Consider the following 11,175-nt stretch of genomic DNA (forward strand, 5'->3'; position numbering starts at 1 on the left):
TTTAAAGCACAAATTGCTAGCTAAATGCCGTGCTCACTGTGTGTTTCTCGAGTTCGGCGCGCATTAGCTGAGGGAATGACCGTCATTGTATGTTGGCTAATTATAGTAAGTTGGCTAATTATCTAAAATTTGTTAATTAACCTTTTAATTGTGGCTTTAACAGACCATGTTTTATTTGCATAAAGGACGGTAATTAGTGTTAGAGGCAAAATTAATTAAAGTAAGTTGTCTATTGTATTAGTTTTTGAGATGCTATTAATACAATTTCACGCCTTTTTAATGCGATTTAAAAAAAACGCGCAAAAAACGCGCCGCAAGCTTTGCCCACAATGGCGCTCAGAATATTAACTACGTCAAGCTTCCAAGCGTCATTGGGGGCAGGGCTCACAGCGCGTTTTTTTGCGCGTAAATTTAGGTTGTTGTGAACATTCACCAAGCCTTTTTCTTTCCTTAGTCACCCAACGCCTGCACAAGCCCCGCTACTTCGTAGACGTGTGCTTTACCACAGCATGCGGCCGTGCTATAGTGAAGCAAAAGAGGCAGAATCCTAATGTCAACTCCCAGGGTGTTCCTGTCGCTCAGTGCACTGTTGCGCGGTAAGAAGCGCACTCAACGTAGCTAATTGAAACGACCGTTAACAATGAGGAATACTGTGAAACCTCCGAGGGCTGCTACTCAGTTCTCCACACGAGGATAAAATCAAATTGTACATTCTTCGATTCGCTAATCGAAAGTTTCAAAAATTGGCACCGCCCTGCCGTCATGACTCGTCAGTGCAGTGATGCCTAACCTGTGCGGAGAGCAGATCGCCTGCTTCATGCGCAGGAGTTCGTGGTGACGTGAAAGCGACGCCGATCTCTTATTCGCTTTGACTGAAAGGATAATAGGTAGACCTCAATGCTAGATGGCTTGAGGTCAACGTCCCATTTGTTTTAATCAGCCAGTAAGTATTAGCTTGCTTATTGACCTTGTGATATTAAGTTAGCACGCAATGCTGGCGCAAAATTATTAGATTTTGAAGAGATTTAGCAGGATATAGTAGTCTAGCAAATTGTGCAGCAATCGCGTCGATGTGGCGGTATTTGTGTAGCCGAAGCCCTTGCTTACTGTATTTTTTATTCGCCGAAGTCGTTCTTGCGCGTTTGCAGCGGCCAATTTAGCGATCGCCGGCGAGGCGATGGCTCACGAGGGGGTTCGTTTTAATTTCGAATAGCGGCTCGTAAGGTTGAAAACAGAGTTCCGGTCGATGCTCCTTCATTGGAGAAAGATAGTGCAGGTACAATCAACTCGTCGCCGCTGACTCCGGCTGTCGCAGTCGAGCGCAGCGGGAAGTACTCGTGCGAGAGTGGGAAGACACTGCGCATATTAAAACACAGGGCGAAGGTTCACCAGTATGGATTCTCGCGAGTGTTTGAGTCGGATGTTGTGTCAGGTGAAAACGCTCTATGGGCATTTTATTGTACTTAAATTAACAGAGGAAGAAAACGAGAGCATGCCTGTCCCTCTTTTTATTACCTGTTTTCGATCTTTTTTATATTATTATATCTGCCCTAAAAGTTTGAGAAAAGCTCTTTCTGTAGACAGAAAGGGTTCGGCACCGACATGGAGCATTTTAGCTCATGTATCTGCTTGCTTCAGGTGCTGACCTTGGCACACAACACGGACGCAACCTCAGGTCAAGCGGACGCTGCAATCCACACCACGGAAGACAGCTCGGGCTTCTGCCCGTTAAGTGACATGCCGACAGCGAAAATTCTGACACCGTTTCTGAACTTTTTCGTGAACATCGACTGGCAACAACCGCAACCATCAGATGATCAACACGGCTACAAAAGGGGGTGGCACCGCGGCAGCTCTCCGGGGTTTGGCGCCGACATGGAGCGTTTGCGCTCATGTGCCTTCTTGCTTCAGGTTAGTTCCCTGCAACACAATATCACGTGTCGTAGTTCTGACCCGTTTTTGATGTCGGTGCCATGCCCCACACCTTTGAAGTATCTTCTTCATGCCCTGTGTATTTTTCGAAATGTAATTAGTAAGTTCGTCCTAGCGGTAGTTAGGGGCACCTTCTGACGTCCGGGGATGTCGAGCTGAACCCGGGCCCGTTTACTGTTGAACAGGAACTCCAGATTGTTGAAGCCCTGACGTCTTTCCCAAAACTCGTGCAGGGTCAAGCCACTTTTCTAAGTGATCTAAGACGTCTACAGGAATCATTGAAAAATAAACTAGACGCCTTATCGTCTCGAATTAGCCAGCCGGAAAGCGATTCTGTTCTGCTGAATCAATTGCAGTGTGATGTTGAGAACGCAAATGCTGTCGCAACGAACTTAACTACTCATCTACAACAAATAGCGATACCGCAGGATAAACTGGAAAATCAGTCGCGACGGAATAACCTAATCTTTCACGGTTTTGAGGACGGCCAAAGTGAAACATGGGCAGAATCGGAGAAGCGCGTGACGACGCTATGCCAAGAAAAACTTGGTTTCTCTCTAGAAACAGCTGACATAGAACGCGCAAATCGCCTTGGCCGTTTTAAACCACGCGCAATACGACCGATTATCGTAACGTTTAGGGCTTTTAAAATCAAGCAAATCGTTTTGGATGACTGCGTACAAGCTAAAGCGCAGCGGGTTTTCTATTGGCGAGGATTTTTCTGCTAGAGTATGTACTGAACGGAGACTGTTGTTGGAGTATCATCATCATCATTTATTTTCCTTGAGGGCCCGTGGGGCATTATACTGTCACGGGTGGTGACTAAAAACAATAGATAAACAGAAAGAAATAAACGTTTAATGTGGCGAACTTGTGCCAAAAATAAAAGAGTACAAAAGATAATAACAGAGCGTCGCAGGCGTCGAAGTCGGCGAAACCGCAGGATCGAGCGCTGGGGCGAGACTGACTCGACAAGGTCGCGAGCGGCGTCTTATCTAAAGTGAGTCACTATCTCGAAGATTCGGCGGAGAAGGTTCGAGCGTAGCGCGCTCGGGGCGAGAATGAACACGCACTTTCTAGAAGAACATAAGCGGGGATAAACGATAGAAGTTATGTCCGGAGCAAGAAAAACGAGAAAGTTCTAGAAGTTCGTGACCCCTGCGCGCGGCATTACTCCCCCCCTTTAAAAGTGCATCGTCCCGATGCAATCCGAAAACAAAACAAATAAAAATAACGGAAAACTAAAGAGTCATTTGGAACACATGAGGTCCACAGTCCTATCGAGCGTAGTACGGCTTCAGTCGCACGACGTGGACGACTTCCGGACGTGGAGGGCGGCGTGACGAAGTCCGTGTTCCGTCGGGCATCACTTCGCAGTTCAGATCCCCGAGTCGACGAAGCACTTTGTAGGGTCCAAAGTATCGTTTCAGCAATTTTTCACTGAGGCCGCGGCGACGGATGGGCGTCCATACCCACACCCTATCTCCTGGCTGGAAGTGGACGTCCCTGCGACGAAGGTTGTAGCGGCCGGCGTCGACGCGTTGCTGGTCTTGAATCAGGAGTCGGGCGAGCTGGCGAACTTCGGCGCGTTGAGCAACCGCCTGGGCGTCGTCGCTCTCGTTGTCAGATGGCTCATGGGGCAGCATGGCGTCCAGCATGGTCGTTACCTTCCGACCATGTACCAGCTGGAAGGGTGTGAATCCAGTGGTCTCTTGAACCGCCGTATTGTAGGCGAACGTGACGTAGGGCAGCACCTCGTCCCACGTCTTGTGCTCTACGTAGACGTACAAAGAGATCATATTGGCGATTGTCTTGTTGAGTCGCTCCGTCAGCCCGTTGGTCTGCGGGTGGTACGCAGTTGTACGACGGTGGCTGGTGTGACTGAGTCGGAGGATTTCTTGGGTCAGCTGTGCCATGAACGATGATCCGCGATCTGTAATCAGAACTTCTGGCGCGCCGTGCCGGAAGACGATGGACTCAATGAAAAACTTCGCAACTTCCACAGCAGTCCCCGAAGGAAGAGCTTTCGTTTCGGCGTACCGCGTGAGATAATCTGTGGCGACGATGATCCAGCGGTTCACCGACGTCGAAGGCGGAAAAGGACCAAGTAGATCCATTCCGATCTGCTGGAAAGGTGCAGTTGGAGGAGAAATCGGCTGCCGGAGTCCGGCCGGCCTCGTCGGAGGTTTCTTGCGTCGCTGGCACTCGTGGCATGATCGTGTGTATAGGTGGACGGTCTTGGGGAGCTTGGGCCAGTAATACTTTTCACGAATACGGGCCAGTGTCCGGCTGTAACCAATGTGTCCGGACGTCGGGTCGTCGTGGCAGGCTTGTAAGATCTCCTCTCGTAGGTCACTCGGGATTACCAGCAGCCACGGCGAGTTACTGTCCCCAAAGTTCTCTTTGCAGAGTACACCTTGTCGAATGGCGAAGGTCGGCAGGGTTCGTGAGAAAACACGGGGCACGGTACTCCCGCGCCCTTCCAGGTGCTGAATTAATGCGCGCAGCTCAGGATCGTTTCGTTGACGTCGTGCCAGGTCGTCGTTGGTCACTGCTCCTAGGAAGCACACGTCGTCATTGTCGTCGCTGCTGCCGGAAGGTGTTTCGACAGGGGCCCTGGACAAGCAGTCGGCGTCGGTGTGCTTGCGGCCTGACTTGTAGACTACAGTCATGTTGAACTCCTGTAGTCGGAGACTCCATCGAGCGAGGCGTCCTGAAGGGTCCTTGAGGTTCGCAAGCCAGCAGAGCGAGTGGTGGTCTGTGATTACGCGGAACGGGCTCCCGTACAAGTATGGGCGGAACTTCGTGATTGCCCAGACGACCGCAAGACACTCCTTTTCAGTCGTGGAGTAATTTCTCTCCGATTTGGACAGCGTCCGACTTGCGTAGGCGATGACTCGCTCGGTTCCTTCTTGCACTTGAACCAGTACCGCTCCAAGTCCTGCATTACTAGCGTCCGTGTGAATCTCGGTTTCCGCATCCTGATCAAAGTGTCCTAGGACAGGAGGAGTCTGGAGTCTTCGCTTCAGCTCGTCGAATGCCTGCTGCTGCTCCTCGGCCCATTCGAACTTCTGGGCGTCCTTCGTGAGGTTATTGAGCGGTGCGGAAATCCTTGCGAAATCCCGAACGAAGCGCCGATAGTAGGCACAAAGTCCGAGAAATCTTCGCACGGCCTTCTTGTCTTTCGGCGCTGGGAATGCCGCGACGGCGCGAGTCTTCTCGGGGTCTGGGCGGACGCCTTCGTTACTAACCACGTGGCCTAGGAACTTCAGTTCGTCATAGGCGAACCGACACTTTGACGGCTTCAGGGTGAGTCCGGCGCTCCGTATGGCTTGGAGAACTGCTTTTAGTCGTCGCAAGTGCTCGTCGAAGTCGCTGGAAAACACGACGACGTCGTCGAGATAGACGAGACAGCTCTGCCACTTCAGCCCTGCCAGCTCTGTGTCCATGACACGCTGGAAAGTTGCTGGCGCTGTGCACAGTCCGAAGGGCATCACTTTGAACTCGTACAGTCCATCCGGCGTGACGAAAGCTGTCTTTTCTCGGTCCCGTTCGTCGACTTCAATCTGCCAGTAACCGCTCTTCAGGTCCATCGATGAGAAATATCGAGAGTGGCGCAGCCGGTCAAGGGTGTCGTCGATGCGGGGGAGTGGGTAGACATCTTTCTTCGTCACCGCGTTCAGCTGCCGGTAGTCCACGCAGAACCTTAGCGTTCCGTCCTTCTTCTTAACCAGCACGACTGGCGAGGCCCACGGACTATTTGAAGGTTGGATTATGTCGTCTCTCAGCATCTCTTGAACTTGCTCCTGGATTACCTCCCTTTCTTTAACGGAGACTCGGTACGGCGATCGATGCACAGGGCGTGCGTCATCCTCGGTAACGATGCGGTGCTTCGCAACGGCGGTTTGGCGTACCTTCGATGACGTCGCAAAGCAGTCGCGGTATTCGGCGACGAGGTTAAGCAGCTGCCGTCGTTTTGGGCCCGGAAGCTTTGAGTCAATGTCGAGCTGCGCTGGCAACGCACTGTCTGGCTGAGGCGGCGAGGATTCGTTTGTAATCGCGGTGATTTCGGCGGGGTTTCGGAGTTCCTCGACGTGGCCCACGGCTGCACCTTTCGTGAGGTGTTGCGTTTCGTTTCGGAAGTTCGTCACGAGGGCCACAGTCCGCCCATCCTGAAGTTCAGCTACACCCCTTGCGACGCCTATTCCTCTTCCCAGGAGCAATTGGAGGCTTCCCTCGAGAAGAACTTCGCCGCAGGAAGCTGTATCGGCCACGACGGGTACGACAACACTTGATCGCGGAGGCAGGTTCACGTGGTCGGCGGCGATTCGGACGGCGGGTGACGCTCTTTGGGGTTTCTCTGAAGGCGGAACAGGCTTCCGCAGCGTCAATCTGTTCTCACCCAGGTCGATGACAGCGCCGTATTCGCACAGAAAGTCCATGCCGAGAATGACATCTCTGGAACAGTCTTGTAGAACGACGAATTTCACAGGGCACGTTTCGCCGTGAATTTCGACGCGAGCAGTGCAACTTCCGACCGGTGTGATGAGGTGCCCTCCGGCGGTTCGTATCTGAGGTCCATCCCACGGCGTCGTGACTTTTCGAAGGCGGCGGGAGAGCTTCCCACTCATGACTGAGTAGTCTGCTCCGGTGTCCACGAGTGCCGATGCGTCGTAGCCGTCGATAACAACATTTAGGTTGTTGGACACCGATGCAGTGGCTTCGTTGCGATGCGTGGCGTCGGGGGAGTGGGAGCGCTCCGGCGTTTTTGGAGGCTCTTTACTCTGGTCGTCTTCGGCAACGCCACCTCCAGGCGTTGCCGCACTTAGTTTTCCCGACGAGATAGGGAGGATAGGTTCCCGTTCGCCTTCGCCACGTCGTGGCGAAGGCGAACGGGAACCTCGGGGTCGAGTCGGCACCGGGGACAGGGGTCGTCGGAGGTATTCTTCAATGTCACGAGGGCGTTCACCGTACCTTGGGCGAGGGTCGTTTGGCGCAAACACTCGTAGGCCCATTTGACGATAGGGGCACCTTCGATAGACGTGGTCGGCCTCACCGCAGTGGTAGCACAGCGGTCGCCTGTCGGCCGTCCGCCACACGTCGGTCTTCCTCGTCGAGGGTTGCTCCGGACGGATGTACTGGGCCTGTCCTTCCTGACGTCGAGGATACTGTGGCATCGGAGTGTCTCGTCGGGGTGGTGCCGTTGTCTGGCGGTTAGCTTGCGGCGGTCGTCGGGCCATAACGGCGTAGCTCAGCGTTGGTTCCTCTGGCGTCGTCGTGTTGGTGGAAATTTCAGGCTGGACGGCTCGGTGAAGCTCCTCTCGGACAACCTCGGCGAGTCTTAGAGAAGACGGGCTATCTGCAGCGGGGAGCATCTTGCGGAGCTCTTCCCGGACGACTGCACGGATGATGTCGCGTATGCCGGGGAGGCTAGGGCTGATGTCGTGGCCCAATGCAGAAAAAGCAGCGATGCTCGAGTGCCGATGGTAATGGCTGGCTCTTGCGAGGAGGGCACGTTCCATGCTCGTAGCTTCCTTGACGAAATCTTCGACGGTGGCTGGAGGGTTGCGGACAAGACCACCGAAAATGTCATCCTTTACGCCTCGCATCAGGATCTGCAGCTTCTTTTCGTCGGTGGCTTGAGGGTCGGCGCGAGCGACCACGCGCAGAACATCCTCAACAAAACTGGTGATCGTCTCGTTTGCGCCCTGGGTCCTCATTCGAAGAAGGTCCTCGGCCCTCTCCCGTCGATACTGGTTGGTGAATGTCCGTCTCAGCGCATCCTTGCAGGCGGTCCACGAGGTCAGGGAAGTTTCGCGATTTTCGAACCAGTGCCGGGCCGTTCCTTCGAGCGCGAAGTAAAGATTCTGCAGGCGCTGTTCGTCCGTCCATTGGTTGTGCTGGGCCACTCGCTCGTATTGTTGTAGCCAGTCCTCGACGTCTTCGTGGGCGTCCCCGTGGAAAGGCGTCGGGGTCCGGGGTGCGAGGGGCAGGTAGATGTAGGCAGGAGCGGCCGGGGTCTGCGACTGGTTGGCCATCGTCGTCTTATTTGGCCTGGGCTTGTCCGGCAGCAGACCAAATTCAGGGGACTGACCTCTGGTACGGCGGCTTCTTCGGGCTTCGGCGTCTTCGGCGAAGGGTAGCCTTCCGGGGCTGAGCACGTCGCTTGGCCGGGATGTCTTTGGAGGGGTACGATTGACGGGCATAGAATGGATTACCCAGCACCTCCACCAATATGTCACGGGTGGTGACTAAAAACAATAGATAAACAGAAAGAAATAAACGTTTAATGTGGCGAACTTGTGCCAAAAATAAAAGAGTACAAAAGATAATAACAGAGCGTCGCAGGCGTCGAAGTCGGCGAAACCGCAGGATCGAGCGCTGGGGCGAGACTGACTCGACAAGGTCGCGAGCGGCGTCTTATCTAAAGTGAGTCACTATCTCGAAGATTCGGCGGAGAAGGTTCGAGCGTAGCGCGCTCGGGGCGAGAATGAACACGCACTTTCTAGAACAACATAAGCGGGGATAAACGATAGAAGTTATGTCCGGAGCAAGAATAAACGAGAAAGTTCTAGAAGTCCGTGACCCCTGCGCGCGGCAATACAAGGGGGTGGCAATAGAACAAAAACAAATAGAACAGTAAACACAATTATAACACTGTAAGCTAGCTAGGTAGGTTAGATAAAGAGAGGGTAATGGCTTCAACAAATTTAGTAGTATCATTAATACAAACGATGTTATGAGGTAGTGAATTCCAATCCTCGATGGCCAATGGTAGTGTAGAAGTCTGGTGAGAAACAGTTGATGATCGAATTGGACGTAATTTACATAGGTGATCTAGACGCAGGAAAATACGACGGGGAGGTGATAGCAGTGATTCTTTGAGGTGGCTATTGTGATAGAAAATTCGATGGAGGAGAGAAAGGCGTGATACTCGGCGGCGAAGGGAAAGTGAATGAAGGTTAGCTGATTGGCGTAATCCTGATATGCTGGTATATGGTGAGTAGTTGTTATAAATAAAACGAAGGGCGAAGTATGCGGGTGAAGTAAAACGAGGGCAAACGAAGTATGCGAAAAATGAAAACGTGAAATCTAAACTAAAATACAATTAACTGATTATCGGTAATAAAACCTTCGTGTACGACCATGCGGACGAATCTGTCAAAGAGTACGGCATCTAGCAATTACCGAAATACTATCTTGTCAAAGGCGGACGAGAACTTATAACACTTGTTGTGTACTGTCGGCGCGTCAAAAATAAACCAGATGATCTTGCTGCGCTTGTTTCTGTAACAAATCCATCAAAAGTAGTGGGTACCGAATCGTGGCTCGATCAGTCAGTCTCTGATACCGAGGTGTTCCCTGGAAATTTCACAGTATATCGGAATGACCGAAATTCTCTTGGGGGAGGGGTCTTTCTCCTAGTACATAACAGTTTCATCAGCTGCCCAATTGCTATTGAGGGGATTTCGTGTGAGGCAGTGTGGTGGAGAATTTCTTTACATAAAGGCAAGTTTTTATCCGTCGGTTCTTTCTATCCATCCCAAAACAGCTCCGTTGAACTGTAGTCCGTTAGAACCGTTAGAACTGTAGAACTGTATAGTCCGTTAGAACTGTATAAATATATGAGCGCACTGAGCTCAGATAACATACTTTTTGGGGGGAGACCAATTTTCCGGACATTCAATGGTCCAACGGTCGCCCAGTGACCAGTAATCCTTCCAATGTCTATACCGCATTTATTGACATCATTAACGATTTTGAGCTGTACTAGTTTGTTGATGAGCCAACAAGACGCGCGAATAACTGCTCCAAAGTATTAGATTTAATATTGTGTAATAATATGGACGCCATTAAGTCTACATCAATTGTACCTTTAATAAGCGATCATGACGCAGCGGTAAATAGCCCATCGTTTTCATTTGAAGAAAATGCGACACCCTGTAGCAGAAAGGTGTACATCTACGAAAGAGGAGATTACACTAGCATTGCAAAGGCTCTTTTTGATTTTCTTCCTGATTTCGAAGTTTTAAGTTATAAAAACGATGTTAATTTTTTGTAGAATGTCTCCAAAAGCAAGATTCATGATCTAGTTGATACACACATTTCTTTCCGCACTATCAGTTCTAGGCGTAGAAAAGATAAACCATGGATCTCAAAAGAGCTTCGCAGTCTGATTAACAAACAAAAACAAAAATATAGCAAATACAGAGTCGGTAGAAATAAAAATACGTATGCAAAACTAAAAGATATTCAAGCTGAATTCAAGAGAAAGGTACTGATAGAGAAGAGTGGCTACCTTAACTCTCTCGAAGGCAAGGTCAAAACAAATCCAAAGTAAATGTGGATGTTTGTTAAATCTAGTATTAGAGAGTCATTAGGAATCCCGCCCTTTATGGCAGACGGTTCGTTAACTACCGACGAACGCGCTAAAGCTTTCTGCTTTAATCGTTATTTCCTATCTATTCTTTCTCTGGATTTAAATGCGAAACCTTTGCATGTATATGATGGTAGTTTTGAACAAATGCCACAGATTGTGATAGGTCACAATGGAATTCTTAATTTACTAAATAACATTAAAGTTGAAAAGGCGATTGGACCCGATGGTATTCCGAACCATGTTCTCAAATCATGTGCTGGCATAATTAGTTGCTATCGTTTCATTATTTTTACCCGGTCATTAGAGTGTGGTTCATTGCCACACAATTGGAAACATGCGTATGTTGTACCAGTACATAAATCTGGAGCCAGGAGCAGTATTGAGAACTACAAACCAATATCGGTAACGAGTGTTTCATGCAAGATAATGGAGCACATTATTTATAGTAACCTGATCTCGCACTTGTATAATAATTATTCGTTTGTTCCCTCGCAACACGGTTTTCGGGCCGGGTTTTCTTGCGACACTGAATTGACTGAATTTACCCACAACTTAGCTCAATCTATGGATAGTAGAAAGCAAGTCGATTGCATTTTTTTTTAGAATTCCGAAAAGCCTTCGATACGCTTCCGCACTGCTTTATTTTAGAAAAACTTGGGAGTCTAAATATTGATGGGAACGCCTACTATTGGATTTATAACTATTTGAGCGATTGTAAACAATGTGCAGTTGTAAATGAGGTAAAGTCTCTACTAGATGATGTAACAGGGTCCATGCTTAGGCCACTCCTCTTTTTAATATTTGTAAAGACATGACCCAGGGAATGGCCTCGCAAATAAGACTGTGCGCTGACGACTGCGTTT

The 11,175-nt window shown here is 50.2% G+C and overlaps 1 pseudogene; it reads left to right on the forward strand.

The window, feature by feature from the left end:
- The first annotated feature begins 1,602 nt into the window (after positions 1 to 1,602).
- LOC115326416 lies at positions 1,603 to 9,113 on the forward strand (annotated as a pseudogene).
- Positions 9,114 to 11,175: the final 2,062 nt, after the last annotated feature.

The sequence above is a fragment of the Ixodes scapularis genome, unplaced genomic scaffold (assembly GCF_016920785.2).
Source record: "Ixodes scapularis isolate PalLabHiFi unplaced genomic scaffold, ASM1692078v2 PGA_scaffold3__209_contigs__length_174095766, whole genome shotgun sequence".
Lineage (NCBI taxonomy): Eukaryota > Metazoa > Arthropoda > Arachnida > Ixodida > Ixodidae > Ixodes > Ixodes scapularis.